Here is a 14,377-nt window from a genome sequence, read left to right as displayed (position 1 = left end):
TTGATCTTATAGGGTAATTTTGTAAAATGATCTTGTAGGGTAATTATCAAAATTACTCTACAATTGTATTTAAAATACTCTACAAGTTTATCAAATAACATACAATTCAAAATTACCCTAAAAGATCAAAATTACCCTACAAGATCATTTGTAAAGTAATTTTGATAATTACACTACGAGTTAAATAATTACGAAAATGTCACCGTGTTTTTTTAGGAAAACCTTTAGTTCGTACGTTAAAGGTATTTGTATTTAATCTTTTATCTAATTATATAATAACATATAAATCGGTTCTGTTTGATAAATGATCAAATCCTCAAAATACTTTACTAAAAGGACAATTGGGAACTTTAAATATTAACAAACATAAGTGGAAAAAAATTTCCTGTATTTAATGATTATTAAATTTCTAAATTATAATAAAATTAATTTAAAAAAAGTTCGCTAGAAGGAGGGCTTGAACCTCCGACCTTGTGGTTAACAGCCACACGCTCTAACCAACTGAGCTATTCCAGCTGTTTGTTAGTTTTTTACTTTTATCATCTTATAAATAAATCTACATGTGATGCTTCCCCTATGTGAAAGATGCACTTGCTAGTTGCTAGGTATCTAAATTGTCACCTATATATGTCTTTGTATAAAACTAGTTGGAATTCCGCGCTTTGCGGCGGGCTTTCGGCCGGCATCGACTCGGTTCGTTAAACTATAGGTATTATACATTTACTCAATATAACTACCAATAGAGATACGCTCAAAAATATATCGACACGTGTTTTACATTGATCGAAAACTATAGAAACACATGTCGCATGTTATTCAGTCGGACATTAGTTCGGTCAGTGTAACTCGCTATAGCATAAGTTGTACAGTACTAAAAAAATTCTATTACCAATACAACTATATTCAAAATTTATTAAACATTATTTTCTATTACTAAAAAGAAAAGGTAAATAGCTCACTTCAAAAAATCTAAACCACAATGCAACTTTAATGACATGAATGCTTGTGATTTGATTATTTATACATTATTATTCTTAACTCGGTTTTGAGTAAACTTTATGTCTATACATATATAAAAATAAACATGTCACAATGACATACATCAAATTTTATTAAACATCGTATATTAATATTTATAAAAGGAAATATAATATACTTTAAAACTAATGATGATATGAAAATATTATAAAAATATTAAAGAATAGTAAAAAGCCACACCTACGTATTGTCACACCCCCAAAATCCACCCGCGGATGACAACCGCTTCGAGGGCGTGACTGACCAGGATCCAGCCACCAATTATACTGAATAACTAAATTGATAACAAAAGTAGTACTTACTAACCATACGATTAGCAAGTGTTAAGTTTTAGAGTTCAAGTCTTAAGTTCAGAGTAAATGTAGCGGAAGCATAATTAACAGTTTCAAACATTGTTCATAAGGTAAACATGATAAATGCCCAACACACGGGCAGACGACCACTACACATCCCAAGTAGCTGCTCCAGTCACTGGCCACCTGCAAAGCATGCAGTAAAGGGGGTCAACAATAATGCTGAGTGAGTTCACTAGTTGTCCAGTTTTAATTACCAAAAACTTGTTTCACCAGTTAATTTATCCGTTTATACATGCCATGGGGAGCTACCCCAAAAGTTAGCGACTAAACTGTTTTTCCAATACCGAACACTAGGTAACCGAATGCGTTTCCGCAGGATGCCCCGATGTCAATGTTCTATCATCATTGACGGATGCCTGAGTACATTAGTTCACGACCGATCCCATACCATGGCACGGTGTGAGGCTGGTAAGACCTAAATAGCGCTATCAACTAATAACCCGTTCGCCTGGCACCGGCGACTAATCGGTATTATGTAGTAGGGACTTGAGTGATAGAGTTGCGTTTAGTGCCGTTGGTTGCATTCCGTATAAACAGTAATTAACTAAAAAGGGTTTCCCAATACAAGGGAAGATAAAGTAAGTTTGTTTCCCAATAACTAGGGAAGGAATGTAGACGGTATCCCCTTTACAAGGGGATAGGGTTGTTTCAGTCTCGTGTCCCAAACCACCGGGACGCATGCTTTTAAGTTGTGAACTCACCTTGGGTTGCTCGGTATGATACGTTACTTGGTTAAGTATGTTGGTCACCACGTCCTAGCATGGTTACCAAGTATGGGTCAAGTTGGGTACAAGTAAACACGTATAAAACACACTTAACATAAATGCAAATAACCACAGTAACAGGTATATATGCAGCCCAGTCAACAGAAAGTCCAACACACAACAGTGGGGTTATTGGGCCTAACTAGAAACAGATACACAAACAGTCCAGTTAGCAGACAATCCAACAAGTACATTGGCCCAATAACAGCCCAGTCGAGACAAGGGTGACTCGCAACCAAGGTTGCGACTCGCAACCGAGGTCTCGGTTCGTCATGCTTTGGTTGCGACTCGCAATCAGAGATTCCGACTCGCAACCGGCGGTTCCGACAAAGCAGCTGTGGTTACGACTCGCAATCGGATCGATACGCGTTGATTACGACTCGCAACCGGGAGATCTCGACAAATCCTGCTGTGGTTTCGAGTAGCAACCAAAGGTTGCGACTCGCAACCGTGATTACGTGCACATGAAGACTTTCTAGAACCTGTCATTTTGTACGAACCAATAGAAATGCATTTTCATGAAACCAATATGTACCATTTCCACTAAAACATGTTTGTTTGTCTGATCATTAGCCAAAACAGATCAAATATACACATTTCAAAAATATTTCAAAGGCATTCAAATTGTTCTTCATGTTCATCATCATCATTTTACATAATATTCAAGCAATAATTATAACCAATCCTCCTAATAAGCTGAAAATCATTCAAACAAAGACATACTACTAAAACCCAAAACCGTGCACTTAAAACCTCATAATCGAGCCCTTAATATGATCATTCAAGCAATTAGCACATATCCGAAACATACATTTATAATGACCACAATCTATCCAAACTTCTTAACAAACTGAGATACACACAAACCGGAATCAACAATAATTTGCAAAACAACAAGCATCTTTTTAATCATCAACATCAACAAACACAAACCAATAATCATGCTATCTAACATACCACTAATAATAATCAAGAACCATATTAATCAACAAAACACTAACCGGTGGAGATTCAAGGTGTGTGGGTTCGATGAATGAGCTTCCGGTTGGTGGTTCCGAGCTAAAGCCGAGTATGTTCTTGATTTGGTTGAACCCGAGAAGAAGAAGAGGGATTGTAGTGTTGTGCTAGGGTTTTAGGGTTTAGTGAAGAAGAGAGTGAATGAGGGAGAGTGTGATGAGTGTTGTAAAAATGGTTAAGGGAGGGGTGGGTTGGTTTTTATAATGTTCCGAGTTGGGCTAGGGGGATTCCGGATTGGGTTTCTCGGTCACAAGGCCCAAACCGGCCTAAGTCTCGAGTCGGGTCTCGGGTTTGGTTGTGGTTTCGGCTCGCTAATATAACACACGTATATATATATATATACACATATCTATCACAATTACATATACACGCATAACACGTAACACAATAGTTCAGATTTTCATTCAATAACATATATACACGTAAGTTACATCACAAAAGGTTTCCCGGGAAAATCCGAAGTGTCACATTATCCCCAAGTTTTAGGAACTTTCGTCCCGAAAGTTAAGGCAGCCACTGTCAAGCTAGTGTAAGTAAAAGCGTTTCAACGGGGTGTCACATCATCCCCCCGTTAGTTTGGAATTTCGTCCCGAAATTCGTTCGTAGCTTCAGTGCTGGGGTTTTCGTTAGGGAACAACTGGGGATACTTGTGCTTCATCTGGTCTTCCCGCTCCCAGGTATACTCTGGGCCACGTCGCGAGTTCCAACGAACTCGTACAAGAGGTATCTGGCTACGTTTGAGGATTTTGATCTCTCGATCAGTGATCTCAATCGGTTCCTCAGTAAAGTGTAGCTGTTCGTCAATCGTTAGTTCCTTAAAAGGAATCACAAGTGTTTCATCCGACAAACACTTCTTCAGGTTAGATACGTGGAAAACGTTATGTACCGCACTCAGTTCTTCAGGCAGGTTCAATCTATAAGCAACCTTACCGATCTTCTCGGTAATTTCGAATGGTCCGATATATCGCGGATTAAGCTTGCCCCGTTTACCAAAGCGAACCACACCCTTCCAGGGTGAGACTTTAAGTAGAACCCGGTCACCGACCTGAAATTCCAATGGCTTCCTACGCTTATCAGCGTAACTCTTCTGACGGTCACGAGCTGCCGCCATGCGTTGTCTGATCTGGGCAATCTTTTCCGTTGTATCTACCACCATCTCTGGGCCTGTGATTTGACTATCACCGATTTCCGCCCAGCAGAGAGGTGACCGGCATTTACGACCGTACAATGCCTCAAAAGGTGCTGCCTGAATACTAGTGTGGTAGCTGTTGTTGTATGAGAACTCTACTAACGGTAGATGCTTCTCCCAGTTCTTGCCAAAATCGATCACACACGCTCTAAGCATGTCTTCTAGGGTTTGGATGGTACGTTCGGACTGTCCATCCGTTTGCGGGTGATAAGCAGTGCTCATATCCAAACGTGAGCCAAAGCATTTGTGCATAGCTTGCCACAGTTCCGAAGTAAATCGAGCGTCTCGGTCGGAAATAATTGAGGTTGGCACTCCGTGCCTCGAAACTACTTCCTTTAAGTAAATCTCTGCCAAGGTAGAGAACTTGTCGGTTTCCTTAATAGCCAGAAAGTGCGCGGACTTGGTCAACCGATCTACTATTACCCAAATAGCATCATTTCCGCGTTGAGATCTAGGTAACCCTGTAACAAAATCCATGGAAATTTGCTCCCATTTCCATTTCGGGATTTCTGGTTGTTGGAGTAGGCCTGCCGGCTTCTGGTATTCTGTCTTGACTCTCGCGCAAGTCAAGCATTTGCTGACGTATGTTGCTATGTGGGCCTTCATACCAGGCCACCAATACGTAGTCTTCAAGTCGTGGTACATCTTGTCCGAGCCAGGATGTACTGAGTAGCGGGACTTGTGGGCTTCGTCCATCACGAGTTCACGTAAATCTCCATAGAGAGGAACCCAAATGCGCCCTGTTACATAGTAAGCACCATCTTCTTTCTGTTCTAGTTGCTGTCTCGATCCTCGCAGGGATTCAGCCCTGATGTTTTCCGGCTTCAATGCTTCAACTTGAGCATTTCGAATCTGGGTAGGGAGGTTAGACTGGATGGTAAGTTGTAGTGCTCGCACGCGCTTTGGTATAGTGTCCTTTCGGCTGAGGGCGTCTGCCACGACATTGGCCTTGCCCGGATGATATTTGATGGCGCATTCGTAGTCATTCAAGAGTTCGACCCATCGACGTTGTCTCATGTTCAATTCCTTTTGCCTAAAGATATGCTCGAGACTCCTGTGATCGGTGTAAATAGTGCACTTGGTACCGTACAGGTAATGTCTCCATATCTTAAGAGCAAAGATCACTGCTCCCAGTTCCAAGTCGTGCGTCGTGTAGTTCTTTTCATGCGTCTTGAGTTGTCGTGAGGCGTAGGCAATAACTTTCTCGCGTTGCATTAACACGCAACCGAGTCCATGAATGGACGCATCGCAGTAAACCACAAAGTCATCAGTGCCGTCAGGTAACGAGAGAATAGGAGCGCTACAGAGGTTATCCTTAAGCCTCTGAAAAGCAGATTCCTGCGCTGCATTCCACTTGTAGGCGACGCCTTTTTGAGTGAGTGTCGTGAGAGGTTGTGCAATCTTCGAGAATCCCTGAATGAACCTGCGGTAGTAGCCTGCCAAGCCCAAGAATTGACGAACTTCAGTGGGGGTCTTAGGTGTAGGCCAGTTCTTTATCGATTCGATCTTAGCGGGGTCGACGTGAATTCCGTTCTTATTAACTACATGGCCGAGGAAATGGACTTCTCGAAGCCAGAAGTCACATTTAGAGAATTTGGCGTACAGTTGCTCGTTGCGAAGGAGTTCGAGGATAAGGCGTAGGTGCTGTTCATGCTCTTCTTGACTTTTCGAATAAATCAGAATGTCGTCGATGAACACAATCACAAATTTGTCGAGGTAAGGCTTACATACGCGGTTCATAAGATCCATGAACACTGCAGGTGCGTTAGTCATTCCAAAAGGCATGACGAGGAACTCGTAATGACCATAACGAGTCCTGAATGCAGTCTTGGAAATATCTTCATTACGAACTCTCAGCTGATGATAGCCTGATCGCAGGTCAATCTTAGAATAGTAGCTCGATCCTTGCAACTGATCGAACAGGTCGTCGATGCGCGGGAGAGGATAACGATTCTTGATGGTAACTTTGTTCAACTCACGGTAGTCGATGCACATTCGGAATGTGCCATCCTTCTTCTTGACAAAGAGTACTGGGGCTCCCCAGGGTGATGAACTAGGACGGATAAATCCTTTATCCAATAGTTCCTGTAATTGCGTAGAGAGTTCCTTCAGTTCTGCAGGGGCTAAACGGTACGGTGCACGAGCTATGGGTGCTGCTCCGGGAGCTAGCTCGATTTGAAATTCGACCTGACGATGAGGAGGGAGTCCAGGTAGTTCCTCAGGAAATACCTCGGGATAGTCGCGTACTACAGGAAAATCTTCAATCCTCTTTTCCTTTTCGTGGGTATTGGTGACGAGAGCTAGGATAGCGGTGTGCCCTTTTTGCAAACACTTCTGGGCTTTTAGAAGCGAGATAATGCCTGTGACTTCTCCACCTTTGTTGCCTTTAACGATGAGGGGCTGACCAGAACGGCGAGGTATACGAACTGCTTTCTCTTGACAGAGGATTTCAGCGCGATGTTTGGATAACCAATCCATACCAATGACGACGTCGAAGCTTCCAAGTTTGACAGGGAAAAGATCGATACTAAACGTGTGGCCAGACAATTCTAGGGTGCAGTCGTGGATCACATGCGTGGCCTCGATGTTCTTACCATTAGCTATCTCGACGGTATGCTTAGAACTTAATAATGCAGGCGGGTGCTTAAGTTTCTTACTAATGCGAAGGGATACATAACTGGCATCGGCACCGGAATCAAATAACACAGAAACATAACGATCATCAAGTAGGAACTTACCCGCCACGACGTTGGGATCGTTCCTTGCTTCTCCAGCTCCAATCACGAAAGCTCTTCCCCTTGCATTCCCAGCATTGTTGTTCTGCTCATTGTTCCCAGCTCCCTGATTGTTGTTGCGATTCTGATTCAGTTCAGGGCAATCCTTTCGCATGTGCCCTGTTGCCCCACATTTAAAACATGCTCTGTTGTTTCCCTGCTGCTGTTGCTGTTGGGGTTGTTGCTGATTCTGCCTTGCTGGGAACTGACTTCTACAATCCTTTGCTTCGTGCCCCATCTTGTGGCATCGCTGACACTGACCCTTGTTGCACGCCCCATTGTGGTGCCTGTTACACTTGTTTCACTTAGGGTAGTTTCCCCGGTAGCCACCCTGTTGCTGAGTGCCTTTGTTGTTGTCAGTCTTCCTTTGCTGAGCTGGGGCTTGAGTAGGGTTAGCATCCTTGCCCTGATTTCCATCCCACTTTCGTTTGCCATCACTAGAACTTCCTTCCGCGGCACTGATCCTTTTGGGCAACCTGCCCTCTTCCACAGCCTGATCAGTGAGTTTGTGAGCAAGTCGCACGATCGGCTGAATGGTAGTGTGGTTGGCTGAAGTTACATGGCTTCGAATTTCTGGAGCCAGACCCTTGATGTACAGTTCGATCCTTCGATACATAGGTCGGGACATGTTTGGACAAAGAGCAACATAGTCGTTGGACAGCTTGGTGTAGGTCTCAATCTCTGACCCAACCATCTTGAGTTCATAGTACTCATTTTCCAGCTTGTGGATGTCATCCCTGTGACAGTACTCTTCCTTGATCATATCCTTGAAATCTTCCCACGCAGTAGCGTTAGCAGTCTCCAAACCAAGCATTTGAATTTGCGCCTTCCACCATGAAAGTGCGCTTCCCTCAAGAGTACCAGTAGCAAACTTCACCCAATTAGCAGGGGGACACTCGCAGACAGCGAAAACAGCTTCGACCTTCTCGATCCAGTGTAGGAGACCTATGGCACCCTTAGTGCCACTGAATGGAAGAGGCTTGCAATCCATGAAGGTCTTGAAAGTACAGACACGTGGTTGCACAGGTGCAGGCTGACCTGTTGTGAGGAGCGAAATAGGTTTAGAGGCGAAAAGACGATGTGGCGGTAGGATCTAAACATCCTAAAGCATCGAGTTTACCTATAGGGTGAGCTGCGAAAGCTGCAGCCACAGTGTTGAGCAGGCTAGTGAACTGAGCCTGAGTCATGTTGACGTTTCCTCGTCCGCGTCCACTCATTGTCTTCATAACCAGAAAACATAGTATGAGTGTGATGTCGCAACATAGCGAGAATAAGATAGAAGAGAGAAGATGTATCTATCTAATCAGGCAAACTAGTACGTATAGTAAAGCGGAAAGCATAAGACAACCAAGCAAGTAACTATGGGTCCGAGCTATGAGGTCAGATAAGTCGAGCCTTGTACTTGGAGTGTAGTGTCGTCACGAGTCACGGGTTATAGTCTGGTTTTTCTCAAAAAGATTTTTCCCCTTTTTAAAACCAAGTTCACTATAACCAATGGCTCTGATACCAATCTGTCACACCCCCAAAATCCACCCGCGGATGACAACCGCTTCGAGGGCGTGACTGACCAGGATCCAGCCACCAATTATACTGAATAACTAAATTGATAACAAAAGTAGTACTTACTAACCATACGATTAGCAAGTGTTAAGTTTTAGAGTTCAAGTCTTAAGTTCAGAGTAAATGTAGCGGAAGCATAATTAACAGTTTCAAACATTGTTCATAAGGTAAACATGATAAATGCCCAACACACGGGCAGACGACCACTACACATCCCAAGTAGCTGCTCCAGTCACTGGCCACCTGCAAAGCATGCAGTAAAGGGGGTCAACAATAATGCTGAGTGAGTTCACTAGTTGTCCAGTTTTAATTACCAAAAACTTGTTTCACCAGTTAATTTATCCGTTTATACATGCCATGGGGAGCTACCCCAAAAGTTAGCGACTAAACTGTTTTTCCAATACCGAACACTAGGTAACCGAATGCGTTTCCGCAGGATGCCCCGATGTCAATGTTCTATCATCATTGACGGATGCCTGAGTACATTAGTTCACGACCGATCCCATACCATGGCACGGTGTGAGGCTGGTAAGACCTAAATAGCGCTATCAACTAATAACCCGTTCGCCTGGCACCGGCGACTAATCGGTATTATGTAGTAGGGACTTGAGTGATAGAGTTGCGTTTAGTGCCGTTGGTTGCATTCCGTATAAACAGTAATTAACTAAAAAGGGTTTCCCAATACAAGGGAAGATAAAGTAAGTTTGTTTCCCAATAACTAGGGAAGGAATGTAGACGGTATCCCCTTTACAAGGGGATAGGGTTGTTTCAGTCTCGTGTCCCAAACCACCGGGACGCATGCTTTTAAGTTGTGAACTCACCTTGGGTTGCTCGGTATGATACGTTACTTGGTTAAGTATGTTGGTCACCACGTCCTAGCATGGTTACCAAGTATGGGTCAAGTTGGGTACAAGTAAACACGTATAAAACACACTTAACATAAATGCAAATAACCACAGTAACAGGTATATATGCAGCCCAGTCAACAGAAAGTCCAACACACAACAGTGGGGTTATTGGGCCTAACTAGAAACAGATACACAAACAGTCCAGTTAGCAGACAATCCAACAAGTACATTGGCCCAATAACAGCCCAGTCGAGACAAGGGTGACTCGCAACCAAGGTTGCGACTCGCAACCGAGGTCTCGGTTCGTCATGCTTTGGTTGCGACTCGCAATCAGAGATTCCGACTCGCAACCGGCGGTTCCGACAAAGCAGCTGTGGTTACGACTCGCAATCGGATCGATACGCGTTGATTACGACTCGCAACCGGGAGATCTCGACAAATCCTGCTGTGGTTTCGAGTAGCAACCAAAGGTTGCGACTCGCAACCGTGATTACGTGCACATGAAGACTTTCTAGAACCTGTCATTTTGTACGAACCAATAGAAATGCATTTTCATGAAACCAATATGTACCATTTCCACTAAAACATGTTTGTTTGTCTGATCATTAGCCAAAACAGATCAAATATACACATTTCAAAAATATTTCAAAGGCATTCAAATTGTTCTTCATGTTCATCATCATCATTTTACATAATATTCAAGCAATAATTATAACCAATCCTCCTAATAAGCTGAAAATCATTCAAACAAAGACATACTACTAAAACCCAAAACCGTGCACTTAAAACCTCATAATCGAGCCCTTAATATGATCATTCAAGCAATTAGCACATATCCGAAACATACATTTATAATGACCACAATCTATCCAAACTTCTTAACAAACTGAGATACACACAAACCGGAATCAACAATAATTTGCAAAACAACAAGCATCTTTTTAATCATCAACATCAACAAACACAAACCAATAATCATGCTATCTAACATACCACTAATAATAATCAAGAACCATATTAATCAACAAAACACTAACCGGTGGAGATTCAAGGTGTGTGGGTTCGATGAATGAGCTTCCGGTTGGTGGTTCCGAGCTAAAGCCGAGTATGTTCTTGATTTGGTTGAACCCGAGAAGAAGAAGAGGGATTGTAGTGTTGTGCTAGGGTTTTAGGGTTTAGTGAAGAAGAGAGTGAATGAGGGAGAGTGTGATGAGTGTTGTAAAAATGGTTAAGGGAGGGGTGGGTTGGTTTTTATAATGTTCCGAGTTGGGCTAGGGGGATTCCGGATTGGGTTTCTCGGTCACAAGGCCCAAACCGGCCTAAGTCTCGAGTCGGGTCTCGGGTTTGGTTGTGGTTTCGGCTCGCTAATATAACACACGTATATATATATATATATATATACACATATCTATCACAATTACATATACACGCATAACACGTAACACAATAGTTCAGATTTTCATTCAATAACATATATACACGTAAGTTACATCACAAAAGGTTTCCCGGGAAAATCCGAAGTGTCACATTATCCCCAAGTTTTAGGAACTTTCGTCCCGAAAGTTAAGGCAGCCACTGTCAAGCTAGTGTAAGTAAAAGCGTTTCAACGGGGTGTCACACGTATGATATTTATATAATGAAAGTTTAGTGGTTAATGTCATTTTAGTAAATAATAGGTTTTTTTATAATATTCATTGACACATGTGCAAACAATGCAATTCAAATTGTACATTAGTTTTGATTATTTGTATTTTACTGTGCATGTCCTTTGTAAATGTAGGGTATAAGAATGCATTGTATCACAAGACTATGCATCATAACAGGGTCCGATGTGGCAAAACGGGCCCGCTACTACGCAAGAGACATCACGCTGCTATGGGGTCCCAATAGCAGTACTGCGGCTTTTATTATATTTTCTTGTCATTTATATTGATTTTTTATTAATAACATGTGCTTGTTAACTTTAAAAAATCTAAATGCATAGTTTTGTTTAACTTTTTTTTCTCAACATTTCAATATAAATTTTACTGTTATAGTGTTCAAATTACAAAATTTTTGGTTCTTATAATAAGGGGCTTTGGTGTAATCTCAAATCAATGTTGTGGTAAAACATATTTACGCACTTCGACTATCCAACGACGTTGAAAACTAGATAAGTAACTTTTTTTGTTTATTACTATTATATTTTTTCGATTTGAAGTGATGTATCTTTTTTTTTGTTAAATCAGTCTTAATAATTTTTGTTTTCGTTATTGAGCAATTGTTTTTAAATGTTAGTTATATTTAAAAAATGAAGGAGAATGAAGAATGATGTAAAAACAAATGGTCTAATTATACTATATAGTTTATAAATACTAGACTTATTTACACTTGTGAGCCTACTCAAACTCGATGAAACAAGCTCGAACGCGAGCTTATTTATTAAACAAGCTCTAACCAAAATTTGAGACCGGTTAAGCACGGCTTGATTCAAGTATTTAACAAGACATTATTAAGAAGCTTATGAACGACAGCTTGTTTAGTTGTTTACATATGTAACCATAATTTATGTAATCATAAGTGTTGAAATACCAATAATCACTTAGTATTAATGAGTTCCGACCGATTATGAGCAATACTCGATTTTCCATACCCATACCCGAGCATTAAAGAAACCCGGTTTCGTACACCTCTAAAAAGAACTAACTAGGGTTTTTTTTTTACACATTTTCCCCTCCTAATCTGGTTTATTATGTATTTCCCCAAACAGGGCCGGCTCAACCATTTTAGAGGCCTAAAGCGAACTAGAGATCTGGGGCCTACTAAATAAGGTTCTTTTTGCTGGGCTTGTACCAATTGGATTTTAGGCTTTGTATTTAAAAATAAATAAGGAAAAAAGCGGCCTAAAAAGGTCTCGAACCCCCACCTTTTTTTGTAAAAAGAGAGGAAGTTTACCACTAAGTCAACCTTGCATTGTATGTTTAAATGCCCTAGTTTAAATATATACACAAAAACTAACAGTATTTTTTAAATTTGGGGTCTTTCTTAAGTGGTGGCCCAAAGCCCTTGCTTGGGTTTACTTACCCTTGGGCCGGCCCTGTCCCCAAACAAAATAAACAATTACATATTTCCCCTTCCTAACCCATATATATTACATATTTTCCCTTTTCATTAAAATTACTCTTTGAATGACCATTTTATCCTCAATGAACTATTAAATGAATGTAATCATAGAAAAAAATCAACATTTCTTTCTTAACCCTCTCACTCTCATCTCTCTCTCTCTCCCTCTTTCTAACTGTATATTCAGACGACCCCCACCATCTTCATTGCACATGTAACACGCTCAACACGTTTTAACCGAAATCGTCGCAACGGAAATATGAGTCATAAAATTTCTTTTCTTGACAATCATACAACTTATTAATAAATCATTCGAATCGACTTGATTTAAATCTTTTACATTATTCATACCTAATCAAGAAAATTACATTACAAATGGTTCCAACATGTGATCACATCCCCGTACAATCCTTGATCTTAACTCGACCCTCGATCACTAGTCCGTCATGGATATCCGACTAACCTGCGGTCACCCGACACGTTAATAATTGGTGACATCATATTCATTAGTATAAAGACATAAAAATATACAAAACCACTTAGCAATCTATCATTTTATACAACTCCGATATAATATTCTTTTGAGTTCATTCTTTACACCAAGCATCCAATCTTTGTAAGCCCAATACTTACGTATCTGCATTCCTGTTCCATTCTCAAGGCACACCATTAGTAACATGACTATTCAAACATGTTAGAGCCATATATAAGCATATATACAAGATCCTTTCTTCCATGCACAACAAATCCTACTTCATGGATAAGCACCTACACACGTATGTTCACACACATTTCATACGTACATACATACATGCATACATACTTACGTACATACATACATACTTTATTCCTTTGTGTGCATTCAATCCCATTTAATACATACGTACATACTTTCATATATGTATACTCATACATCTATTTACATACACCTCAAAACATATATGCAAACATAAACACGTCTATACGTACATACTTACATATAGTTATACAATGCATATAACGTAGTTAGGTAGCCTTCACGCAAGTTTGGAGTTGAAGAATGCAAAAAAATATGAAAGAACCAGCGATTGGCGCAAGAAGAAACCCATCTGGCGCAACCTTGTGCCAGTTCTGGCGTAATACAGAAGACATCAGTCAAGGGCGCAACCTTGAGCCAGGGGGCGCAACCTTGCGCCTGGTTCAGACCTACACTTTCAGCTTCACGAATTTTTACAATTTTGGTCATAACTTTCTCATTTCTTGTCCGTTTTACGATCCGTTTCTTCCCATATGATCGTCATTTGGTCCTCTATCATATGGACTCAAAATCTAACATCCGAACTAAGGAAGTTCTTAACTTATATGCTTTCGGCTTAATATTCATTTACGAATTATTTGACCCATTCATATTTTTATTACTAAAACTCGCATATCTCGGACATTCCTCAACCAATTTACTCAAAACTTATTTCTATTTGTCCATAAGACATGTTCTTACATTATTGGCTAAAAGTCTTTACCCCGGGTCTTTAATCTTTACGTGTTTCATTACCATTACAAAACTTACACACATTATTCGACCCGTTCGTATATATATGTTTAACAACTCAGTTATTTAAAGTCAAAGCTAAGTCTTTCGACCATTAACCCAAGTCCCCATTTCTCGGTTAACGCACTTGAAAGAAATTTTATCCTTTACACAATTATAATACCTTCATCGTCACTTATGCAAATCACACCAAAATGAGTA

General features: G+C 40.8%; 1 non-coding gene across 1 annotated transcript; it reads right to left on the bottom strand.

Moving 5' to 3' along the window:
- Positions 1–442: 442 nt before the first annotated feature.
- On the bottom strand, positions 443–516 carry TRNAN-GUU. Its single transcript has one exon. It is a non-coding gene; the product is annotated as a tRNA-Asn (tRNA).
- Between the last annotated feature and the right edge of the window lie 13,861 nt (positions 517–14,377).

The sequence above is a fragment of the Helianthus annuus genome, chromosome 4 (genome assembly GCF_002127325.2).
Source record: "Helianthus annuus cultivar XRQ/B chromosome 4, HanXRQr2.0-SUNRISE, whole genome shotgun sequence".
Classification (NCBI taxonomy): domain Eukaryota; kingdom Viridiplantae; phylum Streptophyta; class Magnoliopsida; order Asterales; family Asteraceae; genus Helianthus; species Helianthus annuus.
The sequence above is the reverse complement of the archived record's forward strand: the minus strand, read 5'-3'. Positions and strand labels throughout refer to the sequence as shown.